The following is a 26,820-nucleotide window of genomic DNA, read 5'->3' as shown; positions in this document are numbered from 1 at the left end:
TTTCAAGCCATTCTCCAATTGATAAATGGTCAAAGGATATGAATAGACAATTTTCAGATGATGAAATTTAAACTATTACCACTCATATGAAAGAGTGTTCCAAATCACTATTGATCAGAGAAATGCAAATTAAGACAACTCTGAGATACCACTATACACCTGTCAGATTGGCCAGAATGACAGGGGAAGATAATGCAGAATGTTGGAGGGGATGTGGGAAAACAGGGACACTGATACATTGTTGGTGGAATTGTGAACCCATCCAGCCATTCTGGAGAGCAATTTGGAACTATGCTCAAAAAGTTATCAAACTGTGCGTACCCTTTGATCCAGCAGTGTTACTACTGGGCTTATACCCCAAAGAGATACTAAAGAAGGGAAAGGGACCTGTATGTGCCAAAATGTTTATGGCAGCCCTGTTTGTAATGGCTAGAAGCTGGAAAATGAATGGATGCCCATCAATTGGAGAATGGTTGAGTAAATTGTGGTATATGAATGTCATAGAATATTACTGTTCTGTAAGAAATGGCCAGCAGGATGAATACAGAGAAGATTGGCAAGACTTACATGAACTGATGATGAGTGAAATGAGCAGAACCAGGCAATCATTATACACTTCAACAATGATACTGTATGAGGATGTATTCTGATGGAAGTGGATTTCTTTGACAAAGAGAAGATCTAACTCAGTTTCAATTGATCAATGATGGACAGAAGCAGCTACACCCAAAGAAAGAACACTGGGAAATGAATGTAAACATTCATAAATTCATAAAATTCATAAAATAAATTCACAAGCATAAATGCTTGCATTTTTGTTCTTCTTCCTGGTTATTTATACCTTCTAAATCCAATTCTCCCTGAGTAACAAGAGAACTGTTCGGTTCTGCACACATATATTGTATCCAAGATCTACTGTAACCTATTTAACATGTATAGGACTGCCTGCCATCTGGGGGAGGAGGAGGAGGAGGGAGGGAGGGGAAAAATCGGGACAGAAGTGAGTGCAAGGGATAATGTTGTAGAAAATAACCCTGCCATAGGTTCTGTCAATAAAAAGTTATTAAAAAAAAAATACTAAGATTTTGACAACTGGTTTCATGACTTCCTGGCAAACAGAAGAAGAAGAAATGGAAGCACTGTCCCAACTTACATTCTAGGACTCAAAGATCATTGTAGATGGCAACTTCAGCTACAATATTAAAATACACTTGCTTCTTGGAAGGAAAGCTATGACAAATCTGGACAACATACCAAATGGCAGAGATGCTATCTTGCTGATAAAATGCTGGAGAACACTTCTGGGAATCCCTTGGACAACAAGAAAAGCATATAAATCAATATTTAAAGAAATACTATTCACTGCTAAACATCAAACACTGAAGCTGAAGCTTAAATTCTTTGGCTACATAATAAGACGACAGAAATTACTGAAAGAACCTGATGCTGGGAAAAACTAAAGGGAAAAGGAAAAGGGGATGGCAGAGGATGAGATGGACAGTCCATGGGGGTCACAAAGTGCTGAACACAACTAATGACTGAACAACAATAAAAGATACAATGATAGGCCATTACATTTATATACCATAGCAATCAGCCATCCCTCAATTACTGGGAATTAAATAGTTTAATTAAGCATTGATTCCAGTTTCATTGTCACACCAAAAGTTCTGTAATGAATACTTTCATAAAATATAGGACGACCTTCTGTCTTTCATCTCCTTTGGATACATTCCCAATAGTAGAATCAATGAGTCAAAGGATATGTAATACAATAGGAAATGTTCTGAATTTGGAAAAAGAGGACTTAGCTTCAAATTCCTATGACATTTAATAGCTATGTGATCTTGAGCAGTCACTTAATATCTCTGAGCCTCAAACTTTCTTCATTTATAAAATGAAGGAAGTGGGACTAGATCAGAAGTATCAAACACGTACCTACATGTGGTCACGCATATTCCTAGTGTAGCCTGATAAAGAATAAAATGCAATCAGAATATTTAATTTAAAATTTAAAAATTAAATATAAAATTTACATAGACAAAAATAATATGTAGTTTTCTAAATTAATATGCAGCCCATAGGAATTTGTATGTATAATTTAATAGTCCCACTTTCTATTTGAGTTTGACACCACTGAACCAAATCACTTTTTAAGATAACTTTTACCTCTACATCTATGATCGATTATCCTATGAAGAGCTGAGTAACTTTTTTTGTGTAACTCCAAAGTTTTCCAGAATGGTTAAAACAATCCAAAGTTTCATCAGTAGCATGTCAGTGTGCCTGCCTTATTACCTATCACTCCTCTAACTTTTTTTCTGTTTGATAATTTCTGATAGGAAAAACTGATAAAATCTGGCCTCAAATTTTTATTATTAGGTGTATGATTTTCATGTCAATGCACCTCAAACAATTTCCTAGGACATAGCTACTACTACAACAGGGTAATTGTGAATTGCTGTTGGTGAAAGTTGATCTTATTCACAGATCCCTTTTAATCCATCCCCCTTGACAACTTTACTAGTGTTAAGGTAAAGCTTTATTTTAATTGGTATGCCTCTTAACTTTCAATGCTTTGGAGGTTGCTTTTCAGTTTTATTACTAATGATCTTAATAGGGTAAATGATATAATTTTTTCCCCTACCAATTTCTTTTATTTCATTAAACTCGAGCCAAAATTTGTGTTTTCTTCACTATAGCTTGTGGGGAATGGCTGAGTAAGTCACAGTACATGAAGGGAATATCATGTTATTGTTCTATAAGAAACAAGGAGCAAGCAGATTTCAGAAAAGTCTGGAAAGACCTACATGAACTGATGCTGAGTAAAGTGATCAGAACTAGGAAAGTACTGTACACAGTATCAGATGTGATGATGAGCTGTGATGGATTTGGCTTTTTCAACAATAAGGTCATTCAGCCAATTTCAACAGACTTGGGATGGATACGCCAATCACACCCAGAGAGAAAACTGTGGAGACAGACTGAAGAATAGAATTTTTACCTTTTTATGTGTTTGTTTTTTTCTTTCTCATTTTCTCTCCTTTGGTCTGATTTTTCTTGTACAACACAACAAACATGGATATATTTAAAAGGATTGCACATATTTAACCTATATCAGATTGCTCTCTATCTTGGGGAGGGAGGAGATAAAAGAAGGAGAAAAATGTTAAACACAAAGTTTTAGAAAAATGAATGCTGAAAACTACTTCTATACATACTTGAAAAAATAAAATACTATTTAAAATATACATATATATGTGTGTATTTTTCTTTCTTTCTTCATAAAGTATCATACACTTACTTGTGGGTACTCTGTCCAAAAGACCGAATATTTTTTTTAGATTGCTGAAACCTCCTAAGATACTTTGAGGCTTACCAATTAGATATCTCTGTTAAGGGCCATGTCTTAAATCCAAAAAAGACCAAGGTCTCCTAGTGCATCCAGGGCCATCTCCCGTCATGCTGATATATATCTTGCCACTTGGACCCAGATGGCTTTGGAGGAGAAAAATGAGGATATTGACTTTGCAGAGTCTGCCCTCACATTAAATCCAACTCACTTCCAAGTCATGGCATCACCTCTCTAAGTTAAGGCTAAGAATTGGAATACAAGTAACAAGCAAAAAAAGAAATTCCTTTCCCTCAAGGAGCTTACATCCTAATTGAGATGACCATACATCAAATAGAGCTGCTCATACAGTATGTACTCCTATATTGATATTTAGTTTGGTCTGCAGAGGCATTGCCATGAAGACCACAAAGAATTGGAAAGATGCATTATTACAAACATACTTAATTATGTTTAATATTAAGTATGGCATCGATGTTGGTCTTACCACTTGTTCTAACTCTAAGCAATGTAAATACCACATGTTTGGAATTATACTACCAGTATGAAATATGCTTAATGGGAAGCCCTACAAAAATCTGGGTGGTAGTTTGTTCATCTTGCTCAATACTGCTTAACCTGGTTCTAGAAATTCTACCAATAGCCATAATACAAAAGAAATCAAAATTAAAAGTCAAAGCGAGATAAACAGATAAACTATACATTTAATAATAATGTGATACTTTACTAAGAATATCTTGAACAAACTACAAAGACGCTAACTGAGACAATAGCATCAGTAAAGTTTCAGGCTACAAAATGATCCTAAAACAAAAAAAAACAAACAAAAAAAAAAAAAAAATCACAGCATTCTACACAGCAATTAAAAAAAAATACAAGAAAAAGAAATAGAAAAATCCCATTCAAAATAACTACAAAATCTGAAAGTCCATCTATCAAAGAATTTTCAATCCTATAAAATGCTCCTTATAGAAATAGCAAATGTAAATAATGACAGAAATATTCACTGTTATGGCTAGCAATACTAGCAAAATAAATTTACATATTCAGTGTTATCCCAAACTGCCAAAAGGATATTGTGCAGAGTTACACAAAAATAACAAATAAATTCATTTACAAAAACAAAAGATCTAGAAAATTAAAGAAAATACTAAATAAAGATAATAATAAAGGAAAAATAAAATTTCTAGACCTCAAATCAAATATAAACCATTTGGTATGGTTATAAAATATAAACATAAAAAACAGAACAGACTAAATCAGAAAGAATCAGAAATCACTGAATTCAATAACTTACTGATGTTCAATCAGCCTGAAAACATAATTTACCTGGTCTTAAGTAACAAAAAGCAATAAAAAAAAAAAAAAAAAAGTAAAAAACAACCTGACAAAAATTAAGTTTAGGCCAACAATCTACAACACCCTCTAGAATAAATTTTTTAAAGGCCATAAGACCTGAACATTAAAATTATACCATCAAAAAATTAATAGAAAATTGTGTCCCTTTCACAGTAAAGAGTGAATTATTAACCAATTAAAAGACAGAACAAATTACAAAATGTAGCAGATTATTTTTATTATATAAAATTTTAAAGTGTTTAACACAAAGCAAATTGACATTATACAGGACAAGACTGGAAAGTCAAGTGAGGAAAATCTTTGCATCAAATATCTCTTATTAGAATATAAAATCCAAAATTCACGAACACTAATTGGAATGTTAAGTCATTCGCCAATAGAGAAGTCGTCAAAAGATAAGAATAGTTCTCAAGAGAAAAACTGTAAACTATTAACAACCATATAATGATCCATAATAACCAATAATTAGAAAATTTCAAATTTAAACAAGCTTCAGGTTTCATCTTATACCCAGAAGATTGGCAAAAAGAATATTCAATGTTGGAGAGGTCATAGAAAGAGAGGCATGCTAATGCATTGTTGGTGGAGCTATAAATTGGTCCAATCATTTTATAAAGCATTTTATAACTATATAAAGTGTATTTTCACACCCTCTGATCCAGAGATTTTATTGCTACCCATATATAGCAACAAGACCAATGTCAAAAAGAAAAGCAGCAATGTTTACAGCGGCAAAGAACTAGAAACCAAGGAGATGCCCAATGATTATGGAATAATTAAATGAACTGTAGCATATGTAACAAAGTCAGAGTAGAATGTTATTGTTCTGGAAGAAACAATGAATATCATGAATGCAAAAAAAAAAAAGAGGAAAAATTTACATAAATTAATGCAAAGTGAAGTAAGCATAAAAACTAAATATATATGTGTGTATATAAACATATGTATGTAAACAGAGAAAACTGAGACAGACAAACACAATGGAAATAACTAACAATTTTAAAAATTGAAGAATACATAATTTTAGCAATCATACTTGACTCTAATGAAGCTCAATGACAACACACCTGTTTGCCTTAATTGTGGAGATTGGGAAAATCATGAATGTGAAATGCAAAACATTAGACTTTTCTAATATCTTGATTATTTTTACTGAACTTTTTCTTCCTTTTAAATTTTTTTTTATTATAAAGGATGGTTCTCAATAAGGAGATGGGAGAGGACAGAATAAAAATGTAGGTAACTTAAAAATCAAAAGTTATCAATAAAAATTTATTTTAAAAAAAATCCATAAATAGTTGCTAGTATAATACGTCTCAATGATAAGTTTGATGTTATATCATTTGGAGCGTCAGATAATTCAATACTTGAAGCAAATGAACTTATAAGGATCTGATTCTATGAATGATGAGTAATTCTATGTTCCTAGAATGTAACTCACTAATTATTATATCATAATTTGGTACTCAGTCAAAAAAAAACCACAAACAAAAAACACTTTTAAAATTTTTCTTCTATGCTTTTAATGGGCCAGTATTTTCAGTCAGATTCTTTCCTTTCTCATTCTGTTATTCCATCAAAAACTGCTTTTAACTACTTTAAAATGGAAGAGACAAATCCTCCTACTCCTATAAAAATACTCTATAGTTGTACTGATATGTACACAGATCAATTTCTACTTACCATTCAAAGTATAATTAAGGAAAGATGCCTCTTACAGAGTTTTTAAGTTGACTCATGAGCTTATTGTCTCATTTATACATATCTCCTGTATGAATACTTCAAAGTAACTTGTAAGGTTATTTAGAGTACCAATAATCTTGTAGAGCTTTTCCACATAACATATATCCAAAAAGGTGAAATACTGAGCCATTCTGACAATTCTTCCATTTTAGAACAAAGGTGGTCACACCCTCCCTGACTTCTCAGGAAGGTGAGAACACCAAACCAGATATTCTTAGCAGGTTTCCTCTGCACTGAAGGGTCTTACTTGAAAAAAATATACATAAATCCATCAGCAAGAGAGGTATTATACAAGCACTTAGTAATATAACATAGGCCAATAGTGATATAACAAACAACATGAAGCAACATGAGGAATTAAACATGTCCATAAATCCTAGAAGGAGGGTATATAAATAACAATCACACATACACCTCCTTCAGCAGCCAAGAGATAGTCCAAAACCAATCTATTGTCCATTACTTTATGTGTCAGGGAATACAATAATTCCAGCAGGTTTTGAAGGCCTGGAGAACTCTCATCAACAATCTTTGATGTTCATGAGTCATGCTTTTTCAGTGACACACCTGGGTCTTCTCCTTTGTTTCAACAATCTTCTCCATCTCTCTGATGGACAAGGCAAATATGGCTCATTGGCACCCATCTGATTCCTTCTCCATCTGTAGAGATACAAGCAAACCCTCTCCCCCAAGCAGTTAACCTATCTGGTCCCTTCCATTCATCCCTTTCTGGGACTCTCCACATCACCTGGCAATTATCTAAAGATAGTGGAGCTGCTTGCACTGGACACTGCCCTTCCGGTGGGTTATAAAACCTGTCTGCTGGAGCCAGTGCATCTTTATTGAAAATCAAAAAATGAAAAGTTCTCTAGGGTTCCTTGTGGCTCCCCCTTTCTTTTGTTTTTGGAGGAGTGTCTTGATGTCTCTGTTCCTCCTCTCTACTATTGCCTGTCCTTGAGGATTAAAGGGCATGCCAGTGGTATGTAAACTCTGATACTGTGCACAAAAGTGTACAAAATGTTTAGGAGTATATGTAGGCCCATTATCTGTTTTTATTGCTTGTGGCACACCCATAACTGCAAATGCTTGAATAAGGAATTCAGTGACCACTCAGGCTGTCTCTTTTGCTGCTGGTATTGCAAAAGTGAATCCTGAAAAGGTGTCTACTACAACATAGATAAAAGACAGGCAACCAAAAGATTTATAATGGATCACATCCATTTGTCAAATTTCATTGGGTCGCAAACCATGAGGATTCTTCCCTGGAGGCAGTGTAGGAGCATGGAAAGGGAGGCAAGCTGTACAGGCTTTTACTATGCTCCTCACTTCCTCTCTTGTTATCCCAAATTGCAAACATAAAGCTCAAGCAGCCTGATGATGTTTAGAATGCGATTCTTGGGTTGCCTGAAATAAAGGAGTATTGGCCAACATGGTTAGAAAGCTATCTGCCTTTGAATTACCATCAAAAATGGGACCTGGAAGTCCACTATGAGAATGGACATGTAATATATAGATCTTACTTGGATGCTTTCTTACTTGCTCTTGAAGTTCCTAAAAGAGCTGATATATACATTAGAGGCTACAAATTTTATTTGGATCGTGGCAATTCTTTGTACCACACCTAGAGAATAAGCCTAATTAGAACAGGTAGTCAAGGTACCCAGAGGCCACAGAGCAAACCAAGAACACTTGAATGAGGAAGAAGCAGAATCATTGGAATATTGTCAGAGTCAGAGCATGATGAGTCAGAGAGTATGAGCAGGAGGAACCTAAACCTATAGCAGCCAGTGGGAAGCCTATGAGACTGCCATCCACTAAATAAGACCACTAACCTAGTGAAAGCCACAGGTGCTAAAATGTAATGTCCAGGTTAACTTTCTGGAGGTCCTCCGGAAGGGCCTTGGTCTCAGCAGGATAGTCACCACGAGGATGGACAAGAACAGAGTCTAAAGTCTTTATTGTCTCCTTCACAGTCTATGTCTATCATAGTCTGACCCAGTCTCCTCCAGCAGTCTGACAGTCTGCTAGTCTCAACAGGCTCAGTCTGAGTCTGACTTTATCTCCAGTTCTCTCAGCCTTTAAATACCCTATTATAATTACATTATTATGGTATACTGAGTATAAGCCAATCTAGAGTGATTATATCATTATATCAAACTAGAACGATTATATCATTATATCATACTAGATATATGTAAACTAGAGAACCATCATCTCATCAATTCCATTGAGTTAACAACTTGTTTCAAATATACTTCTCCAGAGTTCCAGCCCTCTATATTTCCAGAGAATAAACACAAACTAATCTTTACTAAGAAATCCTGTTTATAACACACAAAAGATATAAAGCTGCAATTTTCCAACCATTTTCTGAAGGTCATTTTCAATAAAGCTTTTATAAGTGAAAATTAAAAATTTTTAAATTTAATTTAATTTAAAAACAATTTTTAAGACAAAAGAACATTAATTTTAAAAATAGCAATATGGAAAGATCTTTTATATATTAAATGTTAAACAATTAGAAAACTTAAGGAGAGAACAGGAAAAACTGCAATTATCTGTATTACTTCCTTCTAAAAATCTGAAATCAAACTCAAAATCAATTACTCTATATCAAAATTAAACTCTTTAAATTCTTCTTTTAGAAAAAAACACAAATGAATAAATTAACTCCCCAGTGTAATTAAATAAGAAAATTAACAAATAATAAGAATAGAAAGAAATCTTAAGATATTATCTAGTCCAACCTACTACCTTCAAATAGATTTCATATTAGGCCATCCAAAATAATTGTAATTTCTTATAAAGAAATAGAAAATACAATAATCCATAACTGTCCAATATTTTGTCACCAATATCTAATTATTTCACTTCATTTCACACAGTTTTAATAATAATCTATTTCTGTGAGGATTACTCCCCAAATTTAAATCTCCAATTCTAACTTCACCCAAAGTGTTAGGCTCAGTATTTCTAAATGTCTGTATGGTTTTAATTACCTCTCTAAGACATATTCAACAGAATTGTAACTGCCAAATCTTTCACTTCTCATTACCAGTATTTAAGTCCTTTAAAGCACTGGTAACAAACTCCCAATAGAAATGGATCCCTAAAATTGCATATTGACTTAAAATTTTTAAGTCAATAAGCATTACATATGCACATTTCCCAATTACTTTTTCACTGGGAATTTTATAGGCCACTTGTAATTGTCAAGTTCAGGTTTAAGAAGTGTACTCTAAAGTACTTCTCACATTATACCATTCCTCTAATAAAAAATCTTTAATGACTACCTACTGCCTGCTGAATAAAGCATAAATTCTTGATTCTGACATTTCATATGCTCCATGCTATTTTTTTTAATAGCCTTTTATTTACAGGATATATACATGGGTAACTTCACAGCATTAACAATTGCCAAACCTCTTGTTCCAATTTTTCACCTCTTACCCCCCCACCCCCTCCCCTAGATGGCAGGATGACCAGTAGATGTTAAATATATTAAAATATAAATTAGATACACAATAAGTATAACTGACCAAAACGTTATTTTGCTGTACAAGAAGAATCAGACTCTGAAATATTGTACAATTAGCTTGTGAAGGAAATCAAAAATGCACGTGGGCATAAATATAGGGATTGGGAATTCAATGTAATGGTTTTTAGTCATCACCCAGAGTTCTTTCTCTGGGCGTAGCTAGTTCAGTTCATTACTGCTCCATTAGAAATGATTTGGTTGATCTCGTTGCTGAGGATGGCCTGGTCCATCAGAACTGGTCATCATATAGTATTGTTGTTGAAGTATATAATGATCTCCTGGTCCTGCTCATTTCACTCAGCATCAGTTCGTGTAAGTCTCTCCAGGCCTTTCTGTAATTATCCTGTTGGTCATTTCTTACAGAACAGTAATATTCCATAATATTCATATACCACAATTTATTCAGCCATTCTCCAACTGATGGACATCCATTCAGTTTCCAGTTTTTACATGCTATTTTTCTTAATCTCAGACTAGTCTCTTCTGAGAGCAGGGACTATCTCGTTTTTCTCTTTGTATCCCTACTTTGTATGTCTAGCACACAGCAGGATAACTTTATACAAAGTGAGCACTTAATAATTGTTTTATATTCATTCATTCATATTCTCCCCTCCTCATACACTTTATATTACAGTCAAATTGGATTATTCTTTAGGCCTTGTGCTGCACCAATCTCATGCTAAGAAAGGACTTTCCCCAATCCCTCCAACAAGCACTTTTTAATCTTCAATCAAATTCCCTCTGAGTCAGAAGCCTACAATATTCCTAAACCAGTGATCTCTTCTTCAATTTTCTCCTAACACTTTGTCTAGACCTTTCCTTGCATTTACTTCAATCTAACTGGTATAATGACTTATACATATATGCCTTTCTACCTATTAACTGTAACTTCTTAACAACAAAATCTGTGTCATATCTTTGTTTCCCCAGCAAGAAGCACAATGCTTTCTTTGCACAGGGTGGAAACTTAATGTTTGTTGAATGACTGATTTCCTAATATCCAAAAGGAGTCTCTCCCATTTTAATCTGTCTACTTTATCTTGTTTCAATCAATATGGAAAAGAAATCATCATTTATTCTCCCATATAAAAAAATTTTATATGGTTGTAAGCAGTACTTCAATCATCTCTACTTTTATCTTCCCTAAAGTCACCAACACCAATTACTTTAAACTTTCCCTCAAAAATAAAAGGTCTTCCATTTGACCACTTTTATTGCTATTCTATTTTAAAAGTGTGGCAGCCAAAACTGGATATTGCATTCTAAGAACATCAAAATTCAGAGTATAGAAAAAAAAATTACTTCTCAGATTTTACATGTTATTTTCTTTGTGAAACATTTCCAAAAGAGGGTGAATTTTTTTTCACAGTGACACAATATTACTGACTCATATTGCTTTCAATAATTATCTTCCTTCCTTCTAGAGTTTCCATTATACTCATCCATGTATGTTTCATTTTTAAAAGCAAGTGAAATCTTACTTGTATAAAATATAAACTCTAAAAATATAGTATTACAAAAACATATCAATCAGTAAGCATTTATGAAGCACCCTCACACTAAGCCAAGTGCCATATATTATCAACAAATATTCATTAAGCATTCCACTATGTGACAGACCTATAGTATTCTGGGCTACAAATACAAAAACTGAAATAATTTCTTCTTCAGCAACTCCACTGGAATTCCATAGTTCACATGGCACTAAGATAAAAACCTTTTTGATATAAGAATCAGGAAGCTTTATCCAAGAAACATGATAAATAAAAAGATCCTCTGGTGAATTTCACATAAAGTTTTCTAAGCATGCTGTTTTAACAATAAAAGACAAGACACAGGATTACATATATTTATCAGCATGCAAAATGAGAGGCTGATTTTTACCAGAAAAGCATCCTGATAAAAATAAATTTTTTGTTAAAAAAACAAACAAACAAACAAAACTTATACAAAGAGGAAAATAAATACCAGTATGTAAAAGGAAAATTTCAGGGATTGATTCAAAAAAATTTCAGATATTTTTGAAACAGAACTCATGTCAATTTCAATGAAGATTTCATTTCTAGTATAAAAAGGCAAGGAAAATAGTGCTGGTATCAAAGAATAATTATAGAGATAAAATGATCAATGATGCTAATTCATAAGCACAAAATTAAAGTGATTTTCCCCAAGATGGACCTATTTTTTCATTACATAGAAAGACTTCAGCAGAAAATCCCCTTCAACTATTTTCAATCTTAGCACACTTGAAATGGTACAATTTCAAAAAACACAAGTATAAAACCCAAAAAGATGAAAAGAAGACAAACCTGGTAACAATCAATTCACTTTTTCCTTTTGAAGTTATTTTTTCCTTTATTGATCTATCAACATATTTCTCCACACTTCAAAATATGTTTTGTAATGTTCTACCAATAAATATTTTCATGTCTGTAGTAAATATGTTTAAAAAATAATTTACATAATTAACATTTGCTGCCATAATAACTGAACTTAAGGGGCAGCTACTTGGTACAGTGAATATAGCACCAGCCCCGAAGTTCGAGAAGACCCGAGTTCAAATATGACCTGAGACACTTAACCCTGGGCAAGTCACTTAACTCCAATCGCCTCAGCCAAAAAAAAAGAGAGAGAAAGAGAGAGAGAGAGAACTGAACTTAAATTCTATTTTTCCCAATACAAAAACTATAAGCACAAAGATTCCCTGAAAATACTCTCCTAAGTATGGGATGTAAAAACATTGGGCCAGGAAAGAAGCATCTTCTGGTTTTCACTGCTCTTTTAAGACCCTCTGACATTATCATAACTTATTAATTTCTCTTCCTCTAAAATTCACTCCACCCAAATAAATCATCTAAGTCAGACCTTGGTGACAGTTAACTAAGTCTTCTTATCCAGGCCCACCTCTACCTTCATATTTGGGGACTTCATCATATATACTGATAGATTTTTGAATGACACAGATTCCTATCAACCTGCTCTAATCCCAGGACCTGCATCTTCAATTCACCTCAGACATACACAAAGATGGTAAGACCCTTGATCTCATCATCACACACAAGGATACTAATTACATCATTGAGAACCCTGAAATTACTCTGACTACAATCTCTAGTCCTGCCATTCTCCCTTTATCTCCTCTCTGGCACTTAGTAAATACTGTGTAAATGATAGCTATTATTATTGTTCTTTCTGACTTCGGTCTCTGGACTCTCCCCACCTTCTACTCCCACTCTGCTATTTGCAGACCACATTCCCTGTACTCTAATCTCAGTTTCCTGCCTACATCATGTGAGCATTAAGGAGCTGACTTTTACAGTCACTGTCCTTGACCTTCCACCTTCAAATCCTTTACCCTCTCATTTCTTGCCTTCAAAATCCTAGTGGTCTCGATTATGCCACTATCACAGCCATCCTCCTTTACTCCTATATTCCCATAGTACCAAACCACTACAAAAAGGTCTCTAACTGTGTTGATGAGGCCGACTACCACTATGGGAAAAATTATTTCTTCTCTTGGCACAAGTATGAGTTGAATATGAAGGGATGATATCTAAAAAAAATAAAATTAAGGGTTGATAAAGAGGAATGCTTTGGGAGAAATAGAAAGGGAGATGTAGAATGGAATAAAATTTCACATAAAAGCAGCAAGAAAAAGCTTTTACAGTGGAGGAGAAGATGAGGGAGGTAAGAAGGAATAAATGAATGTTTCATCACAAGTGGCCCAAAGAGGGAATAACAAACACACTTAATTGGACACAGAAATCTATCTTACTCTAGAGGAAATTAAGAGGGGAAGAAAATTTAAAAAAGGGAGGAAGTGAGAAGAGGACAGTGGTAATAGAAGAGAGGGCAGATTACAGGAGGTGACAGAAGAAAAGCAGTTTTTTTAAGGAGGGACAAGGTAAAAAGAGAAAGAATAGAATAAATGGGGAAAAACAGAATAAAGGGAAATACATTTAGCAATATTAACTGTGAAAAAATTTTGAAGCACATTTCTCAAATACACAGAGAAAAGAGTCAAATTTACAAAAATAGAAGTCATTTCCCTATTAATAAATGATGAAGAGATACGAATCAGATGAAGCCATCAAAGTTCTCTATGACCAAATGATCTAATTTGCTATTGATTGGAGGAATGCAAATTAAAACAATTCTGCAGTATTAACTCATACATATTAGATTGGCTAACATGACAAATGACAGAATTACAAGGAGAATGACATGTTGGAGGGCATATGGGAAAATAAGACATTAATGCACTGTTGGAAGAGTTGTGAACTCAGGCATTCTTTAGAGGAATTTGGAATTATGCTCAAAAGGCTATAAAACTGTGCATTCCTTTGACCTAGCAGTGCCACTACTGGGTCTCTATTCAAAAAAGAGATAAAAAACAAAAAGGAAAAGGGTCTATGTGTATGGAAATATTTATAACAGCTCTTTTCTGATGGTAGGGAGCTGAAATTAGGATGCTATGTATCAAATGAGGAAAGACTGAACAAATTATGGTACATGACTGTAACAGAATATTAATGTGCTATAAAAAAGATGAACAGATTGCTCTCAGAAAAACCTGGACTTACATGAGCTGATACAAAGTGATTTTTTTTTTTTAAAGCACAGGTATGATCATTTCATCTTCTACTCAAAAAACTCCATAGGCTCCCTATTTTTCACAAAAATAAACTCCTGTATTTGGAACTTCTAGTTCTTCCTTCCTAATCTAGTCTATTCTTCTCTTTTGAATTTTTTTTTTTAATTCCTTTTTTACTTCTTTACAACCTTTACTCCTTTCTACTTACTCTCCAATCTCGACAGGACTGACCTTCTTACAATTCTTTACATATAATATTATACCATACTCTACTTCTCATCTTTGCACTTTAGCACTGTTTGTCCCATAAGCCTGAAATGCTCTCACTCTTCCCCTGTTTGTTTCCCTGGCTTCCTTCACAATTCAGCTCAAATCTCAACTCATGCAGAAGTCTTTCCTAGTCTCCCTAGTAGTTAGTGCCTTTAGTTTTTTGACCTAATTGAGCACTCCTTCTCAGTCTCCTTTGCTAGATTATGATTCACATCTCACCCATACCCCTTATATCTTAAAAGATAGGATGGCCAGTGATTATGAGCAATATTGTCTCATAAAAGAGAGAAACAACAGAGAGTAAAAGCACTCTAAAGAAAGCTTACCAAGATATTCAACTAAACAAATTCAAAAAGGATAAAAACAGAAACAGGAGCATAAACATAAGAAAAATGGAAAAAAATTATTACAACAAACTGTTTTCTCCATCAAAGATGGTAGAATTACTATGCTTAGACTAATATTATGATCTCTCCATCTCTCCAATGCCTATAAAGAACAGAGAAATGTATTAAACAGAACAAAGATGGTCAAAGAAACTGGATTGGATCAACTATTTATAGAAGGATTCAGACATACAAGAAGCAATACAATTATGAGGACATTGAGAGACCAACTTATACAATCTAAAAAAAGAAGATATCAAAGACATGGGGGGAAAAAAATTTCTAATCTTATTGCTTCCAAAAATACAAGGAAAATATTAACAATTTCTAATATTACTATCGGCCTACTTATATAAACTCTTAAAAAAAGATTTGTTATTCACAATTAAGAACACTTTTGATGAAGAAACTAAAAGGAAATTAGTAGGATTTTACAAAGGATGATCAACAATGGACCACACCTTTACCTCTCATAAATGCTGAAAACAGAAAATGTAATATCACATTGTACTTGTTTTTTGAAGATGAAAAAAAAATTCAACTTGACGAAAATGCTTGTTTTACAACAAAGTGATTCCCAACCATATGATAAAATCATTCATTCCTTGGAAGATGTAACAACAAAGATAGCATTGTGTAATGACCCTCTGATAATAAATATCAGGCCAGGCATAAAACAGGAAGATATACTTACCAAAAGAATTTTCCACTTTAATGAAGGAGGTCCAGTGCAAAGTTAAGGTCAAAGAGGAATCCCTTGTGGGTGTGAGAGCCTCCAGGTGTTCCTGTTTGAGGATAACATGAATGGATGAATGAATGAAGGAACAAATGAATGAAAGAATGAATGAATGAAAAAGCATTTATTAAGTATTTGCTTTATGCCAAGGATCATGTATTACATAAAAAGAAAAGGCTAGGCAATCCCACCTCTCAAGGAGTTCACTTAATTAGATAGACAACACATGAAACAAAGTAAAGCTAGATTAAAAACTCAACTGGAAAGAAAAGCCTATAAGTCTCAAGGGTATAGGAGAGAAGCAAGTAACCAGGGCTCAGAAGACCTTAAGTTTCAACAGTAGGTTATATGATATTGTCAGAAATCTGCACTGTCTCTTAGCTAGACAGATAGATGCCTAGTGATCATCCATCTCAAAGGAAGGAATATCAAGTTAGTGAACCCCAATCTCATCTAAGCTATTTATATAGCTTAGTACTTTAGTAGACTAGATGGGTCATAAATTCCCCCAGCTTAAAGAAGGAAAAAGTAACAGGGGGAAAATGTACTCTGGGTGGTAGTGAGTCTTCCCAGCATTGTACTGATGATTATTATATCAATCCCCAAGATACAGCAGAACTTCCTGAAGAGATCAGTAATCATTCAAATGAATCTAATCTATGCATAAGCACAGAGTAAACCAAATGGATGAATAATTTCTATTGCCTAGATTTCAACATGCATTTTTTTACAGAAAACTCATAAAGTTTTTGAAAAACAATATATATATGTATATGATAGAAAATACAATGGACAATGAGCTGGGCCCAGAGTACAAGAGGAGAAAAGTGGGCTGGTTTTCTTTTGTAAAACTGAAAAGCACTTCTGCTCGCCCAGTTTCTCATAAAAGGCCTGTCTTTTTAATAAATGCATTTTACCAATTTTGCAGATATGCAAAGAAATGTGGAATGCCGCCACTTTTGAAGAACTAAACATGATAATCACACAAAAGCAACATAAAGGACTGTGGTATGAATAGGCTGCAACTCCAAAGATCAGCAATAAATAATACCATGAAATAATTATATGACAGAAAGAAAAGATGGATTGGTCACTTGTTAAGATGGAGGGATGACAGGCCTATGATCAGAGTGCTCTACTCATATCCTAAAGATATCAGTAGAAAGAGAAGGCATCAAGCATACTGGATATACCCCAACTCCCATTCTGGGAAACTTCTGATAGGACATAGACAAGCATTACACAAGACAGACATAGCTTACCAAAAAATCTGCAACCTAAGAGAGAACACTCAAATCAATGAATTAACTAATCATTCAAGTATTGAAACATGGAATGTAAAGTTTCTTTCCCCTTAAAGAAATTGCTCCTAGTAACTAGTATGTAGAAAAATGCTTCATTGGATTTCATGACTGGCCCTAAAACTAAGCTCAGAATGGAACCAATTTATAAAGGGATACTTAAGTAGCTCCACATCATTTCAGTCTGTTCTTATTCCCACCTATACACACACAGACACACACAAACTTTAGGATTAGCGGAACACTAATCCTGGTCATTTACTAGGAGGCATAGAAAATATGATATAGAATAAGACAGAGAAAGGGTTCCTCACTGTACACAGTATCAGCAACATTGTGTAATGATTGACTATAACAAGATTTAACTCTTCTCAGCAACATAGTAATCCAAGACAATTCCAATAGACTTGAGATAGAGAAATAGAGAACTATTTCATAGTTCTCACATAGAGAAAGAGAACTATGGAGATTAAATGCAGATCAAAGCATACTGTATTCACTTTGTTTTTTTCTTTCTTATGGTTTTTCCCTTCAGTTCTGATTTTCCTTTTATAACATGGCTAATATGGAAATGTTTAAAATGATTGTATACGTGTAACGTTTATCACATTGCTCTCTTTCTTGGGGAAAGGGGGAAAAAAGGGAGAGAAGGAGAAAAAAAATCACAACTCAAAATCTTACAAAAATGAATGTTGAAAACTGTCTTTACAGGTAATTGGAAAAAAATAAAATATTATTAAATAGGGAAAATAAAAAATAATAATAAGAAGAGAATAGGGGTTCCTTATTCTATGGTCTATGAATTTAGAGATTTTTTAAAAAATGTTTTGATAACTATTTCAAAATAATTGGTTTGCTTTATAACCCTATTTTATTCTACACACTTAAAAACATTATTCTGAGAAGGGATACATAAGCTTCATTAGACTATTAAAGGAGTCCATGATGGGGAAAAAAAAAAAAATCTTCCCTTATTGCTTACCAACAAGTTAACTTTTCCCAGTATAAACCCTCCTCACTTCCAACTCAATCACTACCCATCTCTCTCTAATCCCCAAATTCTAAGAAAAATGTTTCATGTTTTCTGGTACATCTGACATTATTTTGATCAGCTATTATCTTTAAGACCAGTAGATTCTATTTCTTTTTTGTACTCTGGTTGCAAGAAATTTTTAAATAAAGATTTCTTGAAATAGGATGTCTAGATTCCCAGACAGTCCAATATTTCTTAATTAATTTTTTCCTTGATTTGTTTTACAAATCAGTTGTTTTTTGCACTCATATTTTTTTCTATTTTATCCAGCCTTTTGTAAATATTTCTTGTTCTCTCTTGAGTTAACTGACATATTTGGTCATTCTCATGTTCAGGGACTTTGCTGGCTGGACATGGTTTTGTATCTCTTGTGCGATGTCATTAACTCTCTAATTCTTTTTTCCACATCTCTCTTTTCCAATTTTTTTCCTCAAGTGATTTCATTTCATCTATTACAATATTTTTTTAAATCTTAAATAAAATATTAGCAAAAAGATTACAGAAAATCATCCCCAAGATAATACAACATGACCAAATAGGATTTATACCAGGAATGCAGGGCTGGTTCAATATTAGGATAACTATTAGCATAATTGACATATCAATAACCAAATTAACAAAAAACATATGATCATTTCAATAGATGCAGAAAAAGCATTTGATAAAATCCAACATCCATTCCTAGTAAAAAAAACACTCTAGAATATAGGAATAAATGGACTTTTCTTTAAAATAGTCAGTAGAATCTAAATGATGTTTAAAACCATCATGAAGCAACATATGTAATGGGGATAAACTGGAACCATTTCCAATAAGATTAGGAGAAAAACAAGGTTGTCCACTGTCACACCATTACTATTCAATACTGTATTAGAAATACTAGCTTCAGCATTAAGAGTTGAGAAAGAGATTGAAGGAATTAGAGTAGGCAATGAGGAAACCAAATTATCACTCTTTGCAGATGATATGATGGTATACTTAGAGAACCCCAGAGATTCTACTAAAAAGCTATTAGAAATAATTCACAACTTTAGCAAAGTTGCAGGATACAAAATAAACCCACATAAATCATCAGCATTCATATATAACACTGACAAAATCCAACAGTTAGAGATACTGCTCCTTAGTACACTTAAAGTGTACTTTAAGAGAATTCCACTTAAAGTAATTGCTATTTGGGAATCTATCTGCCAACAGAAAATCAGGAACTATATGAGCAAAATTATAAAACACGTTCCACACAAATAAAGTCAGATTTAATCAATTGGAAAAATATTAAGTGCTCTTGGATTGGGCAAGCAAATATAATAAAGATGACAATACTACTAAGCTAATCTATTCGTTTAGTGCTATACCAATCAGACTCCCAAAAAACTGTTTTAATGACCTAGAAAAAATAACAATAAAATTCATCTGGAAGAACAAAACGTCAAGAATTTCAAGGGAACTAATGAAAAAAAAATCAAAGGAAGGTGGCCTAGCTGTACCAGATCTAAAACTATATTATAAAGCAGCGATCACCAAAACCATCTGGTATTGGCTAAGAAATAGACTAGTTGACCAGTGGAACAGATTAGTTTCACAGGACAAAATAGTCAATAACTTTAATAATCTAGTGTTTGACAAACCCAAAGATCCCAGTTTTTAGGACAAGAATTCACTATTTGACAAAAACTGCTGGGAAAATTGGAAATTAGTATGGCAGAAACTAGGCATTGACCCACACTTAACACCATACACCAAGATAAGGTCAAAATGGATTCATGATCTAGGCATAAAGAATGAGATTATAAATAAATTAGAAGAACATAGTAGGATAGTTTACCTCTCAGACCTGTGGAGGAGGAAAAAATTTGTGACCAAAGAACTAGAGATCATTATTGATCACAAAATAGAAAATTTTGATTATATTATATTAAAAAGCTTTTGTACAAACAAAACTAATGCAGACAAGATTAGAAGGGAAACAATAAACTGGGAAAACATTTTTACAGTCAAAGGCTCTGATAAAGGCCTCATTTCCAAAATATATAGAGAACTGACTCTAATTTATAAGAAATCAAGCCAATCTCCAATTGATAAATGGTCAAAGGATATGAACAGGCAATTTTTAGATGAAGAAATTGAAACTATTTCTAGCCATATGAAAAGATGCTTCAAATCATTATTAATCAGAGAAATGCAAATTAAGACAACTGAGATACCACTACACACCTCTCAGATTGGCTAGTATGGCAGGGAACAATAATGCGGAATGTTGGAGAGGATGTGGGAAAACTGGGACACTTGTGCATTGCTGGTGGAATTGTGAATACATCCAGCCATTCTGGAGAGCAATTTGGAACTATGCTCAATAAGTTATCAAACTGTGCATACCCTTTGATCCAGCAATGTTACTAATGGGCTTATATCCCAAAGAGATCTTAAATAAGGGAAAGAGACCTGTATGTGCAAGAATGTTCGTGGCAGCCTTTTTTGTAGTGGCTAGAAACTAGAAATTGAATGGATGCCCATTAACTGGAGAATGGCTGAATAAATTGTGGTATATGAATGTTATGGACTATAATTGTTCTGTAAGAAATTACCAGCAGGAAGATTTCAGAAAGGCCTGGAGAGATTTACATGTACTGATGCTGAGTGAAATGAGCAGGACCGGGAGATCATTATATATTTCAACAACAATACTATATGATGATCAGTTCTGATGGACATGGTTCTCTTCAACAATGAGATGAACCAAATCAGTTCCATTTGTTCAATAATGAATACAACCAGCTACACCCAATGAAAAAACTCTGGGAAGTGAGTGTGAACCCCTACAAAGCATTTCCAATCCCTCTGTTTTTGTCTGCTTGCGGTTTTTATTTCCTTCTCAGGTTAATTTTACCTTATTTCAAAGTCCAATTCTTCTTGTACAACAAAATAACTATGCACATGTATACATATATTGTGTTTAACATATATTTTTTAACATATTTAATATGTATTGGTCTATCTGTCATCTGGGGAAAGAGATGGGGAGAAGTAGGGGAAAGTTGGAACAGAAGGTTTTGCAAGGATCAATGCTGAAAAATTACCCATGCCTGTATCTTGTAAATAAAAAGCTATTAAAAAAAAAAAAAAAAAAACTTTTTTAAACTTTTATTTCATCTCTTCCAAGAATTCTAGTTGAGACTGTGGCTAAATTGTATTATAATCTGAGGCATTCTCTTCTGCTTGTCTTGAGCATTCCAAACACCAAAATAGCTTATGATGGTAGAATTCTTTTTTTTGTTATTGCTTGTCCATTATTCCAGCCTATTTTTTGACTTTAGATTTAACATGAAAACTGGACTCTACTACATTTCTGGAAGGAAAATCTGGGAAAGTTGTATTGTTGTTTTATTAGAGTATTGAGTGCCTCCCTACCCAGGAACATAATACATGTGTTCAAATCTCCTCAGTCAACTTGGATTTGTAACCCAAAACTGGATGATGGGTGACAAAGCTGCTAGTTAGCTTATAAATTCTATCACAGTGTCCCAGTATGGATTTGAAGCTGCCCCACTATGGGTCTGAGATTTTTCCTAATGATAGTATTATGCATGCTAGCATGTTCCTACCAGATCTTAGACCTCCCTCCCACCCCCACCCCGTGTCAGCAGACCTCTCTGTCTATCTTCCTATGCCAACCCGGACTAAAGGATTCACTGTGACTTTTGCTAAATTTCCCAATCAGGATTTTATCTGATACATTTTCTAACTCTGTTTAGAGGAATTTTGTTGAACTGGAATTCAGCTTTATTGCTTCCTATTACTCCTTACTTTGGCTTCACTCTGAAAAGATCCATTTGTCAGCAATAGGGGTTATCACTTTGTTGCTATATCACCAGATCACATAACTTGGTCATTTGTTGTATAGTAATAACGGATTTCCATTAATCCATCCACTTTAATATACCCAATAAACTGTGAACACTTAAGAACTTGGGAACATCATGCTTACAAGATGGAAAGCTGAAGGGACAAAACTGGAACTTCTACTTATTACCAACAAACATTTAAGAAAGCACCTACTATGATAGTACAGTAGATAGAGTACTCAAAGACTCATTTTCCTGAGTTCAAATTTGACTAGCACAGTGGATAGAGTGTCCAAAGACTCATTTTCCTGAGTTCAAATTTGACTTCAGACACTTACCAGTTATTGGACCCTGGGCAAGTCACTTTACCTTGTTTGCCTCAGTTCCTCATCTAGAAAATGAGCTAGAGAAGGAAACGGAAAACCATTCCAGGCAGACACAACTGGAAACAACTAAACAGTAACACACAAAAGCATGGTGCTGAATATACAAAGGTAAAATAAGATATATTCTGATATCAAGACACTGACAATCTAAAATGGAAGGGAAAAATATATACAAAACAATAAAAACAGAACAAACATTTGTTAAATGTATATAATGCTAAAAGCACTGAACTAAGAGAGGACATGCAAATCAGCACAGAACTGGACATATAGTAAGTGAAAAATAAATCTGTGGCTTCACTGATAAGAAACACTGCCTAAACTCCAAGAGTTTAAATATCCATTTAAAAAAGTCAGAACTGAAGTGAAAAATTTAAGGAGAGGGATTACTTTCAAATAAACGAAAAAGGGTAAGGAAACAGAAAAGGCTCCACTAAAATGGTATTTAAGTACTTCCTTAAAAGGAGCAGAATTTCAACAGGTGGAGAAGGGGGAGAGGGGAAAGGGTAGTAGAAGAATCCCTTGCAAGGGAGGGGGTATAAGATGTATTGGTGGAAGCAATATCCACCTCAATGATATCATGAATCTTTTAAATATTGAACTATAAAAAAAAAGTTAATTAACTTTATTCATGCAAAATTATACAGTTACAGGCCTAATGGCATTTTCCCCCAGAAAGAACAGGTCAAACACAAGCAGGTTAATTTCAGAAACATTTAGAGTTCTATGAAGTGATGCAAAGTAAAGTGAACAGGACCAGCATACTGTACGCAGTAACAGCAATACCAAAACAATGAAGGACTTTGCTATTCTCAGAAATACAATGATCCAAGAGAAAGAATTGATAGTTTGCATATAGACTGAATCTACTTTTCACGTTTTATTTCATTCTTTTTCTTTTGAGTTTTCTTGTACAAAATGACTAATATAGAAATGTCTTACATGATTGCACATGTATTCCAAGGTCATACTTGTCTGATCAACTATAGTCGGACACAGTATAACTCAACTCTAACAGAACGATGTCATTTTGGTCCTCTTCAAGAAATAAGAAATAAGGACAAGAACCAGCCAATCTATATCTGATTGCTTACAGTCTCAGGGAGAGAGGTAGAGAAGAAAGGTCATAATCTAGAAAGCAAAACTTTTTTTAATGTTAAAAATTGTTTTAACATGTAATGGAGGAAAGCCAAAATGTGTATATATTTTGTGTGTGCATATACATGTGTCCAGACATACATGGCTATATATGTGTATAGAATAGGTTCTAGTGACTCTTTCTTGACTTTAAAATATACTATAACATTGCTTGGCATTTAAACAATTTGGCTGCCTCCCCTCCCTAGACTTCACTAAACTGCACTCCCACTTTACCCCTGCTTCTTAGAATATTCATTTCCTTCAAAACCCAGTGCAAATATTGTTGTTCGGTTATTCCAATCATGTCACAATCTTCATGACCCAAATTGGGGTTTTCTCAGCAAAAACCTTGAAATAGATTGCCTTTTCCTTCTCAGCACAAATGCCACCTTCTATATGAAGCTTTTCTCGATTTACCTCAATTATTTGTTAGTTTTCTTCTCCATTATCTTCAGTACACTCATATGAGTTCATGTTGTCTCGGCAAATAGAATATAAACCCCATGAGAGCAAAAAATGTTTTATTTGATTGTCTATCATCAGCACCCAAATTAACACCTAAAAAACGATATGTGACTATTGCTAGTCGTTGGAAATCAATAAGAGTACTGGCATTTAATGAAAATGAACTATTCTTGAATTGTGGAGTATACTCAACCAAAGTATATCTTAATTCTAATTTTTAGATTATTGATAACTCAGTTTTTATTTCAAGCAATTTCATGAAAGGAAACATACTCTCACAGGGCCAGGTGATTATGCCCTACTGGTTTATAAGCTGATGAATACAGATTAAAATTATTTTTGCTAAAAATCTCAAGTGAGACCCACCAAAGAATCAAAAAGATTACACTTATCCTGTTATTTGTATGTTAGACACCCAAGTCTCTAGTAGGTAATATAGTTGTCATTTAATTTTTCTCAGATATAATTGTATTGTGAGCCAAGGTTATCATCACACATACATAGGCCATCAAACATATAGTAAAAAGGAATTTTACAGTAGCACAGAAAGAATTTTCAGCAAGGAAACACCACTGATTTAACCCTTTATCTCAAAACATAAATGGATTTTATCAAATGCTAGCATTTACATAATAATTTTCAAGCATTTATATAGTTCTTTATTATTTTACAATAGTATTCCATTTAATTCTCAAAATAACTTTGGAAACTAAGTTCTATTTTTATCCTTACTTAAAGAAAATGAGGCTAACAGAAATTAAGTTACTTGCCAGGGTCACACAACTAGTATCTAAGGCAGGATTTGAACTCAGATCATCAAATCTCCACTCAGTGCTCTACCCTCTATGCCACCTAACTATCTTAAAGGTATACTGATTCTCACAACAGGAGAACATTCAGCTAGGACTCCTCTTGGCCTACACTCAAGAGACTGTATCAATGGCTGAATTCCTGGTATCCTGAATCAATCAGGTCTTGAAGACACTTATCCATCTTTTAGGGAAAAAAGCAATCTAGCCTACAACCTCCCTCAAAACTTGTTCTTTCCCTAAATAGTGAAGTAAGGAGGCACAGAAAAGTTGAGAAAGGCCTGAATGAGTTCTAAAAGAAAGTAACTCTACGGTGATATCTAAGCAGAAACTGATTATATGGGACAAAAGGAAGCTATACTAGGGGCATCTTATGTCTGGCATTGCCACACATTTTAACGAGTAATTGAAAGTGTTTTTAAGGTAAATGAGCCATTAATTAGCATGATTGAGAGGAGAATGATAGCTAGTGATATCTCATATGAAGTATCTTCATACTGCTCGTAGGGCTCCAATTACAGCATATTTTGAGTTGGATGCTCATCCTGACCATAAAATCGAGTATACTGTAGTATTATACTCATAAATAGTAGAATTATACTCACAAGACTCAAATTTCTCTTAGCCCAAGTAAAATGTTACTTTTTTAGCACTCATTTTAACATAAGCACTCAAAATTAGATTTATTTGGTGTGAACACAGTTTAATATTCTGATTTAATATCATTAACAAATCCTATTTTCATTTTTTTCCAGTGGATCAATGACATTACAATATAAGTACTCCTTCTAATTGAGATCCTCCTACAGCTTTTTTATCCAGTTCATGTACCTGTTCATCCAATCATGTATTTCTTGACTGATATCATGTGGCTGCCTACTCATATCCATTGCCCTTTGTTAACTCAAAATTTTTATTCTCAGAAAAGTATTATTCCACTAATTCATAGTAAGTTCAGCAGGGAAGGATACTATTCTCAGTTAAATATCAATATAAGGAACATGGTATCCAACACATATATATGAACACACACACAAAGACTTTATATGGATGGATGTATCCTCAAAGCGTAAGTCACTCCTGAACTGTATGAAAAGTTTCTTTCTTAACTCCAGCAAAAATCATGACTGCCTACTAAGAATACAATAGACAATTCATAAAACATGTTATGGATCCTCCAAGATGTTGTTGAAGAAAATCTTAGATAGGAGTTATTCTTTAGATTAATATTAAAAGGAAAATATTAAATCTGATTTAAGAATTGATTTTTTAAAACTTATTAAGCACTACCGCTCACTGTCCTAAATCCTGAGGCTTCGGTCCCTAATGTCTTTAATAGAGTTTCCATTTTATCAAGAGAAACATGAAATATATAATTTATGTATAAACATAATATATAAAATATAAAAACAAATATAATGGAAGGCAAAGAAAAAGTCAAAGCAGAAAACATTAGCAGCTGGGAGGGATGAGAAAAGTCTTCATAAACAAAAGTACCTCAAGCTCATCTTTGAAGGAAGCTTGGGATTCTAAGATGCAAAGGTGAGAATAGAGAGCATTCTAGGAGGAAGGTACAACTTGAGTATAATAATAGCAAAGAGGCAGAAGATTGAATGATGTGTGTGAAGAATGGAAAGTAGATCAGTTTAAGTGAAATACACACACACACAGAGGCACATATGAAAGAGTGACAGGAAGCATGTCTGAAAAGATGCATGGAAGTCAGAAGGAATTTAAACATCAAACAAAAGAATTTATATTTTATCCTTAAGGGAGTAAGGAGCCAGTAAAGATTTTAAATTAGAAAGTAGCATGGACAGATTTGTAACTTAATGATACAAGAATATAATAGCACAGAGAAGGAGA

At 33.7% G+C, this 26,820-nt stretch overlaps 1 protein-coding gene across 3 annotated transcripts in view; it reads right to left on the bottom strand.

The window, feature by feature from the left end:
• ARHGAP32 (Rho GTPase activating protein 32) overlaps positions 1 to 26,820 on the bottom strand; it is a 368,512-nt gene that overhangs the window by 325,167 nt on the left and 16,525 nt on the right. For 2 of the 3 annotated variants that reach the window (XM_031960906.1, XM_031960908.1), the window contains exon 1: positions 15,937 to 16,001. The exons of the other annotated variant lie outside the window; for it this stretch is intronic. The gene's annotated coding sequence lies outside the window, so the exon portion shown is untranslated. Of the gene's footprint in view, positions 1 to 15,936; positions 16,002 to 26,820 lie in introns of those variants that run through there. 3 annotated transcript variants of the gene reach the window in all.

The sequence above is a fragment of the Sarcophilus harrisii genome, chromosome 3 (assembly GCF_902635505.1).
Source record: "Sarcophilus harrisii chromosome 3, mSarHar1.11, whole genome shotgun sequence".
NCBI classification, from domain to species: Eukaryota; Metazoa; Chordata; class Mammalia; order Dasyuromorphia; family Dasyuridae; genus Sarcophilus; species Sarcophilus harrisii.
The sequence above is the reverse complement of the archived record's forward strand: the minus strand, read 5'-3'. Positions and strand labels throughout refer to the sequence as shown.